At 42.1% G+C, this 15,832-nt stretch overlaps 1 protein-coding gene across 1 annotated transcript in view; it reads right to left on the bottom strand.

Annotated features, from left to right (window-relative positions):
* CA10 (carbonic anhydrase 10) overlaps positions 1 to 15,832 on the bottom strand; it is a 494,025-nt gene that overhangs the window by 141,188 nt on the left and 337,005 nt on the right. The gene's annotated exons all lie outside the window — the stretch shown is intronic.

The raw sequence follows: 15,832 nt of genomic DNA, 5'->3' as shown, positions 1-15,832 counted from the left end.
TCAAACAGTGACCTGATAAACCCAATAACAGACAGAGGGTATGTGATCATGGCTAAACATAATCAAATCCCATTTCATTTAACAGCTTCAAAGTACTTGAGCAGTAGAAGATGGGTGCCAGCATATGTTTGTCAGAATAACTACATTATGAGAAGCCAATTCATTTAAGTAAGAAGCCAAGATTGAATTAATGAGTGATGATTAGTATAGGAGCTCAGCCTCAGTTGTTGGATATGTGTAAAGCATCAACATAGCATGCTGTTCATTATGTTCAAATCAAAAGTAAACTGACTAGTAGCTATTAATTATGTTTTTATACATCTGGGAATGAAAAAAATAGGAAAATAAGCACTGGGATCCACAGATCTAATGGAGAGGCTGGTGTATATTATGCAGATAGGAGCCAAAAATTAGGTGGGAGTGAATTTTAGGAATGATCAATGTTTCACCCAGCCACTACTATTACAATTATAAAAATATCTTATGCATATGCAGCCCTTTGTAGTTCAAACACAATCTCAAACCCCTCATCAATGTTAACTCTCAAAGAAACACTACATGATATGTACTATTCCTATTTCACAGGTGAAGAAACAGAAGTTCAGGGGTTCAAGCCCCTTGCCCAAGGTTGCTCACAGTTAATGGAAAAGTTGAAAGACAGTGAAAACCTCCAAGGAACTACTTTTTTAAAAAGGGTTTTACTGTTCCCAATAAGGTCCACAGAGAGAAATTGATTAGTCTAATCATTTTATTCCTGACTTATGCTCTCCCTCTTCCTTCTCTCCATGGCCTATGCTGCTGAGAACCCAGCATGCCTTACATCTGAGCCCACCTGAGTTGAAGAAACAGGAAATGATACTTCATAGTTTAAAATAAACTTGGGTGGAGGAGAGGGTGGCGAGAATTTGAGACCATGAACTTCATATGGTCTGGAATTCCTGAAAACTTCCTTGGGATCAGTGGCCATTTGGGGGAAAAATTCAATGAAACAAAACCCAGGATGCCTATCAGAAAAACCATATGGATGTGTCCATGTGATGAAAGCAGGTCTAAGATTATTTGCCCAGCCCTGTTGTTTTACCACATGACACGTACCTATTCCAGAAGTCACTGCCAGTTAAAAATCTGTTAGTTAAACACCTGACTCTTGATTTTGTCTCAGGTCATGATCTCATGGTTCCTGAGGTCAATCCCTGCTTTGGGCTCACAGAACCTGCTTAGGATTCTCTCTTTCCCTCTCTCTCTCTGCCCCTCCCCCACTTGCACGCATGCTCCCTCTCTCAAAATAAAACACAGAGATTACAGATTGCAACAACACTGAGTAATGGGCCACTGTTGGAACCATAATCCTTGATAATATTTAATTTGGAGAAAATTACTACAATATTCTCTAGGAGGCTCATTACCCTCCCAGAAAGTTAGGTTTTTCTCTGTGCTGAAGCTATTGGCCAAGATGAAAGATTAAACAAACCATTTTTGACTAGAGATTGGGCTTAGAGAAATTTGCTGTAGCTCAGTTATGAACTTGTGTCTTGTGTGGTAGACAGTGGAAACACTCAACAGCTGCTGATTGGTAAATTAGTATACAGACCCACACAGTATCTGTGGAGGAAAGACAATTTCTTTTCCCCTTGCGTGTTTCAGACAGATGTTTGGTGTTCCCTGTGCTTTCCTTCCTTACCATCTCATTTCTGACCTTTCCTTGTCAACTGATCATTCAGTGTAGGGTTATCATTTATATACCTGCTGTGCCTCAATCTGCCTTTGAATGCCTGCGCATGCTTGGATTCTGGACACCTGGTACCATCTGATGGGGATTTGCCTTTCAGAGCCCTTCTCTCTTTGTACACATACATCACATAGCAAACTGCGATTGTGGGACCCACCTCTGCAAAGCCAACAGATGCCGGGTAGTTGTTTGGAGGAAGGTGGAATTGAACTAGGCAGTACAGATATTTGCAAATTAAAACAACTGCCTTTCTGCCAGGGTTTTTGTGGAGCCTCACAAGGCACAAGGAGAGAAGTTAATTACACCAGTCACCTTGAATTTCTTGAGTATCACAAGAGAGAAAGGTGTGTTTTTAGTTTGTTTCTGGCTCCATTGTTAACAAAAATGAGTGTGTAAAGAGGACGTTATGCTGCTTGGGCACCTGCATGTATAGACATCACCTGAAAGCTGAAAGCAAAGCTGCTGGAGGTGCCCCTTCTCCATTTAACCAGTAGAAAATTGAGGGCAAAGAGGTTACATGCTTGGCTCAAAGTCATACAGCTAATTGGTGACTGAGGTGAAGTAGAGACTAGGTCATTTTACCCTGGGGTCAGCAGGTGTCATCCAACTATATTGTATTAAGTTTAATTTCTGCGTATTGGGCTCCAAGACCTTCTTCTACTCAGGCAGGGATCTTTTTTATATCATAAATTCAATCGTATGATATTTAAAAATTGATACCAAACAAATAAAACCAAATAAGTATCATGTATAATATATACACTGAATATAATATGCAATGTTATACATTTCCTCTTTCTTTCAACAAATATTTATTTAAGACCTTTGTGCAGCACTCAAATAGAGATAGTCAGAGTTTCAATAAAGGAAATTTATAACAGGGGGGGAAAAGTAGGGAAAGAAAGAAGCAGAGAGTGCAATCCAGGAAATGTATCCATTATAGCAAAATCAAGGATATTTCCATATATATAAGGCAAGACATCTGAGACTTTTTAAAAAAAAATCTAGGGGCACCTGGGTGGCGCCCTAGGTTAAGCATCCAACTTCAGCTCAGATCGTGATCTCGGGGTTCATGAGTTCAAGTCCCACATTGGGCTCTGTGCTGAAAGCTCAGAGCCTTAATTAAGCCTGCTTTGGATTCTGTGAGTCCCTCTTTCTCTGCCCCTGCCCCCCTCATGCTCTGTCTCTCAAAAAATAAATAACCATTAAACATTTTTACATTAAAAAAATATCTAGGGGGCGCCTGGGTGGCTTAGTCGGTTAAGCGTCCGACTTTCGCTTCGGTCATGATCTTGCGGTTCGTGGGTTCGAGCCCTGCGTCGGGCTCTGTGCTGACTGCCAGCTCAGAGCCTGGAGCCTATTTCAGAGTCTGTGTCTCCCTCTCTCTCTGACCCTCCCCTGCTCACGCTGTCTCTCTCTCTCCTAGAAATAAATAAAAAAAAAAATAAAATAAAAATAAAATAAAAAAAATCTAAAAGTGCTCACTTTAAACAGGGCTTATAGTAAAAACTCAGTTAACTAGAAGGTAGTTATCTGAGACTCTCAGTTAATCAGAACAGACTTGTCAGGTCTGCTTTGGGAGGAAGAGGCAAACCACAAAGCACATAAGGTATAGCAGGCAGGATGGCATCTAGAAAGAGCCTGGGTCCAAATGTAGGTTTTCCAGAAGACTTAACTTTTCTCTCACTTAGTTTCATCCCCTGCAAATGGCCAGTGCAAGGCGTCACTGAGTGGGTGGGGAGATACAGTATATGTGGAACATCTGACCCAGAGGCTGGCACTCTGCATCCGCTCAGTACATATTCATTGTCTTCCTTCCTTCCTTCCTTCCTTCCTTCCTTCCTTCCTTCCTTCCTTCCTTCCTTACTCCCNCCTTCCTTCCTTCCTTCCTTCCTTCCTTCCTTCCTTCCTTCCTTCCTCCCTCCCTCCCTTCCTTCCTTATTTTGAGAGAGAGAACTCAAGCAGGGGAGGAGCAGACAGAGGGAGAGAGAGAATCCCAAGAAGGCTCCATGGCTGACAGCATGTGGGGCTCAATGTGGGGCTCAAGCCCATGAACTGTGAGATCATGACCAGAGCCCAAACCCAGAGTTAGATGCTCAGCCAACTAAGCCACCCGCGCGCTCCTAAGCTTTATTATTTTTATTTTCATTTAAAACTTTTAAGTTTATTTATTTATTTTGAGAGAGAGAGAGAGAGAGAGAGAAAACGCACAAGTGGGGTAGGGGCAGAGAGAGAGTGAGAGAGAACTCCAAGCAGGCTCTACTCTGTCAGTGCAGAGCCTGTCTCGGGGCTTGAACCCATGAACTGAGAGATCATAGCCTGAGCTGAAATCAAGAGTCAGACGCTCAACTGACTGAGCTGCCCAGGTGCCCCTTCCTTATCTCTTAAAAATGCACTTCCAGAGGACATTTCCGTGTTTGGTCCATATTCAGAGCTGTCTCTGGCATCATCTCCCTTTTAAGATGGAGAAGTAAGGACCAATATTGGGGGTGATGTGATGAGGTTCCAGGGAAGACACAGCCATCCATAATGATTCCATTCTTACCAATGTGTTCCACTTACAAAAGGAGAAAAATGGAATTACACATATTGTAAAGACATAGGCATTGAAAAGTCAACCGGAAGAGTCAATTAATCAGAACATGGCTGGCATAAGAAATGGGTAAGATTAAGGTTTGTTTCATATTAACTTAACAAAGGCACCTTTAAATGCAGGTCTGTGTTTGTTGGTATCAGCTTCCTCCAGGAGGTAAAGGACCTGAGTGCCCTTACTAAAAATAGCCTCCTCTTGATGGGACCAGTGCTGACGGAGCTCAAGGCTGACCCTGGGAGGAACACAGCATCCTCTGAAAGGCACTGCCCACACTTGTGGTGGTGACAGGGCAGCACTGTGCTGGGCATATGCTAATGCTTCTGAATGTGTCAAGTCCCCCTGCTTTCCAAAAACGGATTCGGAGGGTAGGTGGGAGTGGGGGAGAATCCAAAGCACAGCAAAATCACGGCCTAAAAAAGTCTTAGAAAGAAAGCAATCTGTAAAGGCTACAGACTGTACAATTCCAACTGTATGACATGCTGGAAAAGGCAAAGTTATGGAGACAGTAAAAAGATCAGTGTTTGCCAGGAGTAGGGGAGGGGAGAGATAAACAGGGAGAGCACAGAGGGTTTTTAGGCAGTGAAAATACAGTGGTGGGTAAATATCATTATACATCTGTCCAAATCCACAGAATGTACGACATCAAGAGGGAACGCTAATGCACACTATATGATGTGTCAATATAGATTCATTAATTGTAACACATGTACCACTCTGGTGGGGGCCATTGATAATAAGGAGGCTATGTACGCGTGGGACCAAGGGGTATATGGGAAATTCTGTATCTTCCTCTCAGCTTTCCTGTAACACTGCTGTAAAAACTAAAATCTTTTTTTTTAAAGGCCTAGGAGGCAGAGTGATTTTCCTAGATACTTTATATTATAGAATAAGAAACTACAGTCTAGAAAGGGATGGAGGTTTCCAGTAAGTGGCAGCAGTGGGACCAGAGTCCAGGGGTGCTAATTTTTCATTCAGGTTCATCGTGCCATCCCTCTGGCAGCCTGCTTCTTGACCGACTTTCCTAGGGCATACATGGACCGCCAACATGGAATTGGATGTTACAGATGGAGGGAAATTTGAGTTCAAGTGCCTCGTCTCTAGCATCATCTTCCTCATAAGGTGAAACAGTGAGGACATTCTAGAGCACCCTGCAGAGAAAACTATATCCTTTGGGGTGAAGAGATAGGAACGGTATTAAGTCAACAGAATAGATAGATAAGAAGACCCCGTATCCCCTAGTTTAAATCTTTTTAGATAATTCAAGTAATATTCATGAATCCTGGACCACTCTAGCCTGGGATTAAATCTAAACTCACAAGAGTCATAGAATCTTTCTGCTATGGGCTTTTTCTCTACCTGCAGTCAGGCTGCCTGGAGCACTTCAAATCGGGAAAGCCATCTCCTACTTACAGTGTAGCATCTGTCATTCCATCCCCTTTTTCTCCAACTCCCCAAAGTCCTGTCCATTGCCAAGGCCTCCAGCATCTGTGCCAAGAACACTGGTGCTTTCCCTAAAGCCACCAAAGCCTGGGAAGGCCACTGCAAAGCCGGTTCTCACAGCTGTCAGGGACACTGGCACTTTTTTTCTATGATCCATAGGATGCAGATCTTTAAAGATGAGGATGGTGACCTCATTAACAATTATTCAGTCATTATCTGCATCTTTAAAGAAATATTTCCCCACCTTTTCCACAGAAGCATCCCAGGCACACTAAGGCTCCTCCCCACATACCATCTGCCAGCTGTGTCTGCCAGAACAGCTGCCCGTCAGGTGGAGGAGGGACCCAGAGAGCCCCTGCACAGCTCCATGGTCCATCTCCAGCATCAGGGAGGCAGGCAGGCCTGTCACAGACAGCCCCAGCTGTTGGTGGCTGACACAGCCAATTTGGGCATGGCATAGGTACTATGGGCATTCAGGCAGCATGAAAATAAACATGCACTGTCCACACTGTGCAAAGTGATGGTGTTTCTGTGGACTTCTCAGGCTAAAGCTGCAAACTCCACTCTATCCTAATGTATAACGTGCGCACGCACACACACACAATCATGCAATCACGGGCTCCTGGAGTGATCATTCTGGAAGAGATCTGAGGATCATTTAATCCAGTGGTTCCTACACTTGATCATGCCTACTGACTGCACTAACAACCTGGGGAACTTTTAGAAAGCACAGATTCTTGCTTTTAGAAAGCACAGATTCTTAGGCTTCACCCTCTGACCTAGTGAATAAGAATAAAGAATACCCAGAGGTAAAGTGAAATACATATACATACACACACATATGTATTTGAAGAAGCTTTCCAAATAATTTGGATGTGGCTGGCCTAGCATGCATCTATAGATTAGCATTTAGGGTCTAGTAACTGTAGTTAAGATACCCTCCCTTCGCTGCTATAATGTTATTGAAGAGCACATGATGGCCTTGGGAGAGCACATGACTTGCCTTGAGCCCATGGTAAAGCCCCCATAGAAGTAGGCACAAAAGCAAAGTGCCTGACTTTTTCTGTTTCCTCCTTCCTACAGCTATACTGCCCTGTCCTTATTAATGGCCAAACCTTCCTTCTTGTTTTTTTTTTTTTTTAATGTTCACAACAAGACACATGTACACTTGAATAGGCAACCACATTTACTAATAAAAAATATTTAATTTAACCCTGCCTCCCTTAGGAAGCTCAAATTCTTTCTACACATGAGTCCTTCAGAGAGTCCTCAAGGCTTTCAAGAGACCCTGGGGCTTTAGAGAACAGTGTCTGAAAATGCATGTCAACTGCTGTGTAAACACATCTGTGTTTTTTTTTTGTTGTTGTTGTTGTTTTGAAGAGGATTCAAAGCTCCCATCAGATCGTCAAAGGCATCTATCTGTATCTCTAAAATGGCTGAATTCTCTGGCTTATAATATCCCTGATAAGAGGTAGTTTACCTGCCATTTTGAAGGAGAAGGCTCAGAACTTTAAAAAAAGAAAGAAAAGAGGGGAAAAAAAGTTCACTTTAGAGATCCAGCTTGACATACTGGTTTTTGGCACATTTAGCTGTTTTAAGCATAGTGAAAGTGTTTGATAAAGTGTCAACATAGAAGACATGATCATAAAAACTAATGCAGCTTGAGAAAAAAGATTCAAGTTGGCTTAAAGCTTCATTGTCACTAACGTGAAGCAAAAGTATGGCCAAACCAGAATGCCTCAAGGAACAGGCAAGAGAAGCGGGAGGAGGCTTAAGACACAGACATGGAAGGGTAAGAAACCATTTTATAAGGGCAGGACTTGGGAGGAATATGAAGCAGCAACTTTTAATTAAAGTTATGCTAGTATACTAATTTGGGCAACGAAGATCCATAATTAAAATTTTATGCCAACTCTGCGCATCACCAAACACTTTTAATGGCTCCAGGAAGAACATGATGTGGGTACAGGATACACTGCAGTGAATGTCGAGGGAGCCGGTCGGGTCAAATGCACAAGGGGGAGCTATTGGTGGGAAAAGCTAGGAAGTTTTGTCATCGAAGCTCTCAAAACCTCCTTTTTCTGCAAAATGAGCAGGGATTGCTTCCTTGTCAAAGGGGTGTCCGAATGTCTTTCACAGCACAGACGGAAGTGCATTATCACTCCTCGGTACTTTCCTGCCTTCCCTAGTTCAATATGGTTTACTAGTAGAGCCTGTGTTTTCCATCTTTCTATCTTTAGTACTGAAGATACGTCTCACATTAGTTATCTGGTCCCATAATAACACCACAAAACAATCACACACCATCAGTGGCAGATGACTATAAACATTTACTTAGCTTATGAGTCTTTGGGGTTCTGTAATCTGGACTGGATTTGCTTGTGTATCTATGATTAGCTATAAGATATCTAGACAGTTCTGTCAAACTTGATGGGCTCAATCCCATGTCTGGGGGCTGCCTGGTTATTGACTGATCTGGGGAAGTCTTAATTGGGATGATGTGGTACCTCAGCCCTGCACCATATATCTATCTCGTCCTCCAGAAGACTAGCTTCGGCACAATCTCCTAACATCTCAGAGGGCAAAAGCAAGACATATGGCTAAGTTCTGAGTATGAATGAGGGGAGTACTACCAAATGACTTGGCAAAGGGTGTGGATACGGAGAGAACTAAAGAATGGGGGCCCCTAATGCAAGCAGTCTCTCACATGCCTTGAATCTGCTTAAAGTTCAATAAAGATTTGTTGCAAAAAATGAATGTTCTCCTAAGATATACAGATGGCCAATAAGCACAATGAAGAGATGTTTAATATCATTAGTCATCAGAGAAGTGCAAATCAAAACCACAACGCAATGTCACTTCACACCTACTAGGATAAGTGTTTGTAAGGACGTGCAGAAATTGGAACTCTCATACACTGCTTGTAGGAACGTAAGTTGGTGCAGACACTTTGGGAAACAGTCTGGCCATTCCTCAAAAAGTTAAACATAGTGTTATCACTTGACAGAAATTCCACTCTAGGTATACACCAAGAGAAATAAAAACTTGTACATCAATGTTCACAGTATCATAATTCATTAGAGCCAAAGGGTAGAAACCATCCAGAATCTATCAACTGATGAATGGATACATAGAATGTAGTATACCTTCATTCACATAAAAGGGAATAAAGAATTGACACTTGTTACAAATAGGGATGAATCTTGAAAACATTCTGCTAAACAAAAGAAACCAAACACAAAGGGCCACATATGGTATGATTCCATTTATATGAAATGTCCAGAATAGGGCTAGAAAGTAGACTTGTGATTGGTTGCCTAGGGCCAGATGGGCTGGGTGAACTGCACATAGTTTCTATGGTATAGGATTTTTTATAGGGTGACAAAAATGTTCTACAATTGTGTGATAGTTGCACAACTCTGTCAATGTATAAAAAACATTAACTGTACACTTTACACGGACAAATTCGATGGCATCTTAATAAAAGTTTTATCAAAAAAAAAAGAATTAAATGAAATAACTCCTATAAAGGTACTCGGCCCAGTGCTTGGCCATGTTAACTGTACGTCATGAAATCAATGATGCTGTAGCTTTTAAGATGTGCCATTATTTTATGTACCACCAAGAGAGAAAACAACACTGCCAAGTAAACTGTGACAGATCATCAATTATAAGATATTCTAATTTTAGGGATGTTAAAATGTGGAAAAATGTGTGTCTTAGAACCAATGAAATATGGCACACATTGAAGAAGTTAGTAGCATCTGAAATTAAATCTATTCAACAGCAAGACAGATGTTTCTGTCTTCAGATTCAAATTGGAGGCTCACACACCTTTCCTAGATTAATGGTTTTCTTGGTACCCATTCTTGACTCCCACTCCCCGTCAAATTTGGCAGGTGTGTCCAGGTGAAGTGCCTAACCTCCCGGGGCCAACCTACTGCCATCCACACTCAGCCCTGTCTAGGAGTCCCTGGTCTGCTTGAGTAGCTCTTTGTAGGGAGGGAGGCCTTGGCATGGAATGAGCCTGCCCTTCTTGCCTTAGGGACTGGAGGTCATTTTTACCCCTGAAGCCCTTCAGGCGTCTTTTGTCTACCCCATGATTTGATGTGACTGGGATAAACCAGGAGAGTGCTTTATTGTGGCGAGAGATGTCTGGCCCCAGTGGCAGCTTCCACTGAGGAGGGAGTAAAAACCACACACGTTCACTTTTGTTTGGGTGATGAGAAGTCAGAGCTGTTGACTGATGGACAATGGGATGAATAAAAACACTGCCCATCCATCTTTTGGTTGTCAGTATATCTGTCCCCCTTGGGAACTGGGGAGAAGGCTTTTCTCCCTTTTGCAATTGACCAGTCTCATTCAGGACAGATAGTGGAATAGCTTCATTATAGGCAGGCTCTCATGCACTTTATTAGCTTTCTAATTTTCAAGCTAGAGGGAAAAAAACTCCAACCCTCTTCAGATCTCTCTTCCATATATACGAACCTTTTCTGAGCTAGGGAATGTTCTTGTGGGGAAAGGCAATTCAGAAAAAGCAGTGCTCAGGAGCAATCTTGCCCAGAAACAAAACCTAGAAAGAGAACAGTGAGAAGCAGCATGGATGGCATGGCTACACGATGATACTTCTGGGCTGGTCTTTTGTTCTGAAGGATTCCAGGTTCAGAGTATAACGTCATGAAAATTCCAGTGACAAAAAATAGGCATTCTTGCAGTGTTTTATGGAAGGTAGTTGACTTGGTGACACCACAGCGTCTTTGATCATGGTGTCTGAGTTGTGTGACCCTCAAAGTGGTGTGTGTACTAAAAGCATGGAAGGCCGTTGTCCTGAAGTCTCAATTTCAGCCCCATCAGAGAACAATCCCAATAGGCCATAGTCAATGAAGCTTCAGGAGAGGAAGGATTGCAAGATGTGGCTCACAGGCTTTGGATGCCTGATGGTGGGCTAGCACAACTCAGAGAAGGCTTCATTTTCCCTCTGGATTTCAAACAATGGCCAAATGATGGCATGCTGTGTTGAGGAGGATTCAGAGGCTGCTTCAGAACATCAACTGGAAAAGCGCATTATCATCAATCACACCTGTCTGTTCTTTTAGCAGGGGATGGGGATGTGGAGGGGTCAGTCTGTTATGGTGCTTCTTTTTAGTTTCCTTCAGGAAGGCAAAATCCTAGGATGGAAAGGTGTGGAGCCAGGTACACCAGGTTTCCATCCTGGTTCTGCTTTTTGTAACATGACAGTGGCTCCAAGTTCTCATTTGCAAATGGCAGTAATAATAACAATTGTGATCTCCTGTGCCTTGCACACTTGGTGCCAGGCTGTTTAAAAGGGCTTTGTATTTCTTAACTCATGTGGTCCTTGTAAGTGCCTAGCGCAGTCAGATCCCTTGGCACTATAGAAGGAAGATGGCTTCTACGAGGGAAAATTTTTCCTCCTCAGTCCATTGCCATTCGACCTGTACGCCCTGTTCGGTAGGAGAACATGTGCATGAAATCTGAAAAAGCAGGAGTGCTTCTTGCCTTTGAGCCAAAGGTCATCTGAAGATTAAGTCTAAAGTGAGAAGGGTGTGCAAATGGCTAGGGGCATCCATAGAGGGTTATCACCTCTAGTTAATGTGCAGATGACATTGAGGGGTGTGGTGAGGAAGGACCCGGCCACTTCCATCCCATGCCTTTTAGGATATGATACCTAACAGCCAGCACACAGCTCTGCAACCTGTGTCTGCTTTTAAGTAACTGAGTTGTAACTGCTTCCAGGTTCTGCTGAATCTGCCCATATTTCAGTGCCTAACCCTTTACCAAGAACAACAAAACAGCCATCTCATTGGCATTAAATGCAGAGTAGCAGACAGCAAGACTCATATCCTAACATCTGAGGACCCTGTCACTGATGTCCAGGTATCCTTCTGGCTAAATAATTAACATACTACTTCTGGTTTAAAGGGGGAATCAGCCCATTGCAATACAAGCCACTTTTTCCCTTACTGTCCCTGACATCACTTGAAACCCTACCAGAAAATGGACACTCCTCAAATCTCCAACTGGTAGGCAACTGAGAAAATCTAGCTAGAAGGCTGTACAGGATGGGGTGGGTGTAAGGGTTGGGTTCCGAGAGGCCGATGAGGATGAGGAACTCTGCCTAAGGTTTCCTGAAGCAGTGGCCCTGCCCTCCATCCTCCTAGGATTTGGTATCCCCTTCCTGAGCCTTTATTGTTTCAAAATGGCAGCCAGAAGCAGGCAACTTTCTCTGCTGCTTCTGCCCCCCTCACATTCCTGGATTCCAGACCTCAGCTAGAGAGCTCACTTCCTCTTTACTGCCTCTTCTCCCCAAATCCTGATTTCTGTACCTCTCTCCCAGCTTCAATGATCTAATCTAACAATGAAAAATATCCGGAAATTTTAAAATCATGAAAAAGTTTTGGTATATTTCTACCTTTTTCCTATGTATGTATGTATGTACGTATGTATGTATGTATGTTGTGTTTTGGCAAAAGGATAGCATGGTGGAATAAGCAAAGAAACACCACACTTTAGGAAGAGTAGAACTCTACGCAATGCCCATTTTAAGTGCCCATTTTAGTCAACTTAGGAGCATAATGCTATTCTCTACAACTCGGTTTGCTAATTAAGTGGGGACTGGTATATTAAATTTTAAAGTATAATTTAGCCAGACAATAATTACCAGTGAACTAATTAAATTGGCTTTTCCATGGTTTCAACTCTTGCCACACATGGAGCTATAAGTTACTGAACTTTAAGGGATTTAGCATCTTCCCTTTTGTCAGTGAATAAAAAGCAGGAGAAACAGTGATAATAAAAAAGACTTTCTTTCTACAGTGTATTGTATATAAATTATATGGTGGGCTCTGTAAACTTCTTTGTGCCCCATTTTCTTTATGTTAGTACCTGTCTCATAGGGTTTTCATGAGGAATAAATGAGTTGGCCCTTATAAAAATTTTAGAGGGGCACCTGGATGGTCAGTTGGTTGACTGTCTGACTTCAGCTCAGGTCATGATCTCATGGTTTGTGGGTTTGAGCCCCGCATCGGGCTCTGTGCTGACAAAGAGCTCAGAGCCTGGAGCCTGCTTCAGACTCTCTGCTCCCTCTCTCTCTGCCCCTTCCCTGCTAATGCTCTGTCTCTCAAAAATAAATGAATGTCAAAAATTAAAAAAAAATTAGAATGTTGCCTGGCATATGCTAAACGCTAAATTAGTGTTATCTGTGATGATTTTTTTAAACAATCCTTATGTTTTCTGAACTTATCTCCCCTAATGCCAAGCCCATTCAAAAATATAATTTTATAGAAATGGATCTGGAGAAAAATAAGGAAATAAGAGCCTAAACTCACTGATGATAGCATCTGCCAATCATTCTTAATTTGTGACCTATTAGTGTCCACATTTCTGCTTCCAATGTTTCTCTCTTGTCCCCTTCATGAGTTCTGAACTGGAGGTTTGGAAGTGACCAGAATTGCTGGTTCATTTGTTGACTTGGGTCAGGTAAGGACCTTTCTGGGAACAGTAATAGAGGTCATGAAAAGACAGAAGCAATAAAATCGAAAATGCTTGAGGTACTTGGACAATAGACAGGTTTCCTTCACATGTTTCAAAATATGGAGGAATGCGAAGTTGGCAGGAGGGGGGGAAAATGAAGTTGGTCAAAGATATTTGCCACCTTGCTCTGGGAGGTGCCTTGGGCAGAGTAACAGACTGCATTCCTAGCTTCATTCTCAGTCTTGGCTCTGGGAGGTAACTTTCCAGCATTACATGTGACTATGTGGCTTGCTTGGTAATTCACAATCTAATTAATAGACAAAACGTTTGCACAATCCAATTAACATGTAAAGACTCTATGGTCCCAGAAGAGTTCAAGCCCTTTCTGACTAGCAGATTTGACCTTTGCCAACCTGTTTACCCTTGTAAAGACCACAGCATGAGTAAAGGTCACAGCATGACCACACTCGAATAGATTTGGCATATAATTTACCCATCTTCAAAAAGAGTATGTTTTTATTCCCTTCAAAAAATTGGTGGGGTATCACATATCCATAAAACTTGGACATACAAAACACAAAATCTTGGTCAGCTTTTTTTTTTTTGTAAACAACTACTAATATTTTTCTTGAGGAGCAAATGGGCTTTATTTAGGCAAAGTTAATCTTCTACTCACAGCTGTTACCTGTGCTGTCGTTTGTGAAAAACTTTTTGAGAATAATCAAAGTCTTAGGAGCTTTCATTGACTTCTTCTTGGCCTTTAGCTTGGCCTGGTGTGGGTTTAAGTTGCAGATTCTTAGTTCACGACGCAGTCAAAATCTGCACTGCAATTCCATTAAGAGACCGACAGTGTGCATCCCCTTCTGAGAAATCAGATAACTATGTTTAGTAACAAAGGGTTATAGTGGGAAACCTCTTCTTAGCTTACATATTTATGGCCTTAAATAACCTTGCGATCTTCATGAAAACTTCAGGAAAACAATGAAAATGATTGTCTTCTCTGATACCACAAACTAGGAGTTGCTGAGCCTGACCGATGGTTGTACCTTATAGCTCTTCACACAGATGGCTGCTTGAATGTCAATTATGCCAAAAGTTAAAATCACTATTGGTCACAGACATTATTCCAAAACATAACCAAACTGTATTCATTAACTCTGTTCAATAGATCAATTTGTTGTTAGCATCCTTCTTGCATTCCTCCTTCTGCATTTTCCACCCAAGTGGCCTGTAGTAACATGAACTCAGGCAAAGAACCATTGAAAGCATTGGAAGGCAGAGTGCCCAGTGGGAATCACATTTGCAAGAAGGTAAGGCATCTGCTGTCTTGCTGAGCCCTGGGCAAGCTCTATCCCCTATCCTGCTTCCCTCCATGTTCTCCCAAGCCCAGACCCTCATTTCTTTTTTTTTTTTAATTTTTTAAATATTTTATTTATTTCTGAGAGAGACAGCATGAACAGGGGAGGGTCAGAGAGAGAAGGAGACACAGAATCTGAAACAGGCTCCAGGCTCTGAGCTGTCAGCACAGAGCCCGACGTGGGGCTCGAACCCACGAACCGGTAGATCATGACCTGAGCCAAAGTCGGATGCTTAACTGACTGAGCCACCCAGGCGCCCCCAGACCCTCACTTCTGTCCACTTGGGTTCTCTCCTTTGAAAGTGTCCCCTACAGCCCATGCAAAAGGTCAATTTTCGACCTCAGGTTGGACATTCGGTTTCTCCTTACTAAAATAAGCCTCTGTTTCTACCCTCACCTCCAGTCTTCACCCAGACGTGGCCCTAGTGCCCATTTTCATTCTTCCAACTTGGATAGAGCTCCAAAAGGAAAAAAAAAATTGCCTTCCCAGGAGAAAATGATCTGCAACAGCGCAAAATGAAGTTACACACATCTAATTGAAAATGGGGGAAGGAGAGCCTGAAAACTTCCTAGCCCATTTTTACTAATTAAATATGTATGCAGCATCATTTATATTTTATATTTTATTATTTAGCAATCTGTCTGTTGTTCTATCTTAGCTAATGCAAAAACATCAATAAGGCCTGCATAGGTTTGTGGGTGGGAGCAGTTTAAACTTTTTGCCTTTAAGGTCTTTTATCCCCCCAGCTTCGAGACAGAACTGACTTATAATGTTGTGTAAGTTGAAGGTGTAAAACGTAGCAGTCTCATACATGTAAATATTGCAGAATGATCACCACAGTCCGGTTGGTTAACATATCCAACACCTTTCCTAGTAACAAATTATGTTTTTGTGCTGAAAACTCTTTTCTTCTCTATTCACCACTTTCAAATATACAGCCTAATATTGTGAACTATAGTCACTGAGCTATACATTATGTTCCCAGAACTTTTTCATCTTGTAACTGGAAGCTTGTGCCCTTTGGGCACCTTTACCTGTTTCCCCATTCCTTGCCCCAGCCCTCACAATTACCAATCTGTTCTCTGTTTCTATGATTTTATTTTTTATTGTTTTTTGTTTGTTTATTTATTTTTAGAGTCCACATATAAAGTGAGATCATACAGTATTGGTCTTTCCTTGACTAATTTCACTTAGCTAATGCACTCAGGGCTCATCTATGTT

Source organism: Crocuta crocuta, unplaced genomic scaffold (assembly GCF_008692635.1).
Source record: "Crocuta crocuta isolate KB4526 unplaced genomic scaffold, BGI_CrCroc_1.0 scaffold352, whole genome shotgun sequence".
NCBI lineage: Eukaryota > Metazoa > Chordata > Mammalia > Carnivora > Hyaenidae > Crocuta > Crocuta crocuta.
This window is presented reverse-complemented; position numbering and strand designations above follow the sequence as displayed.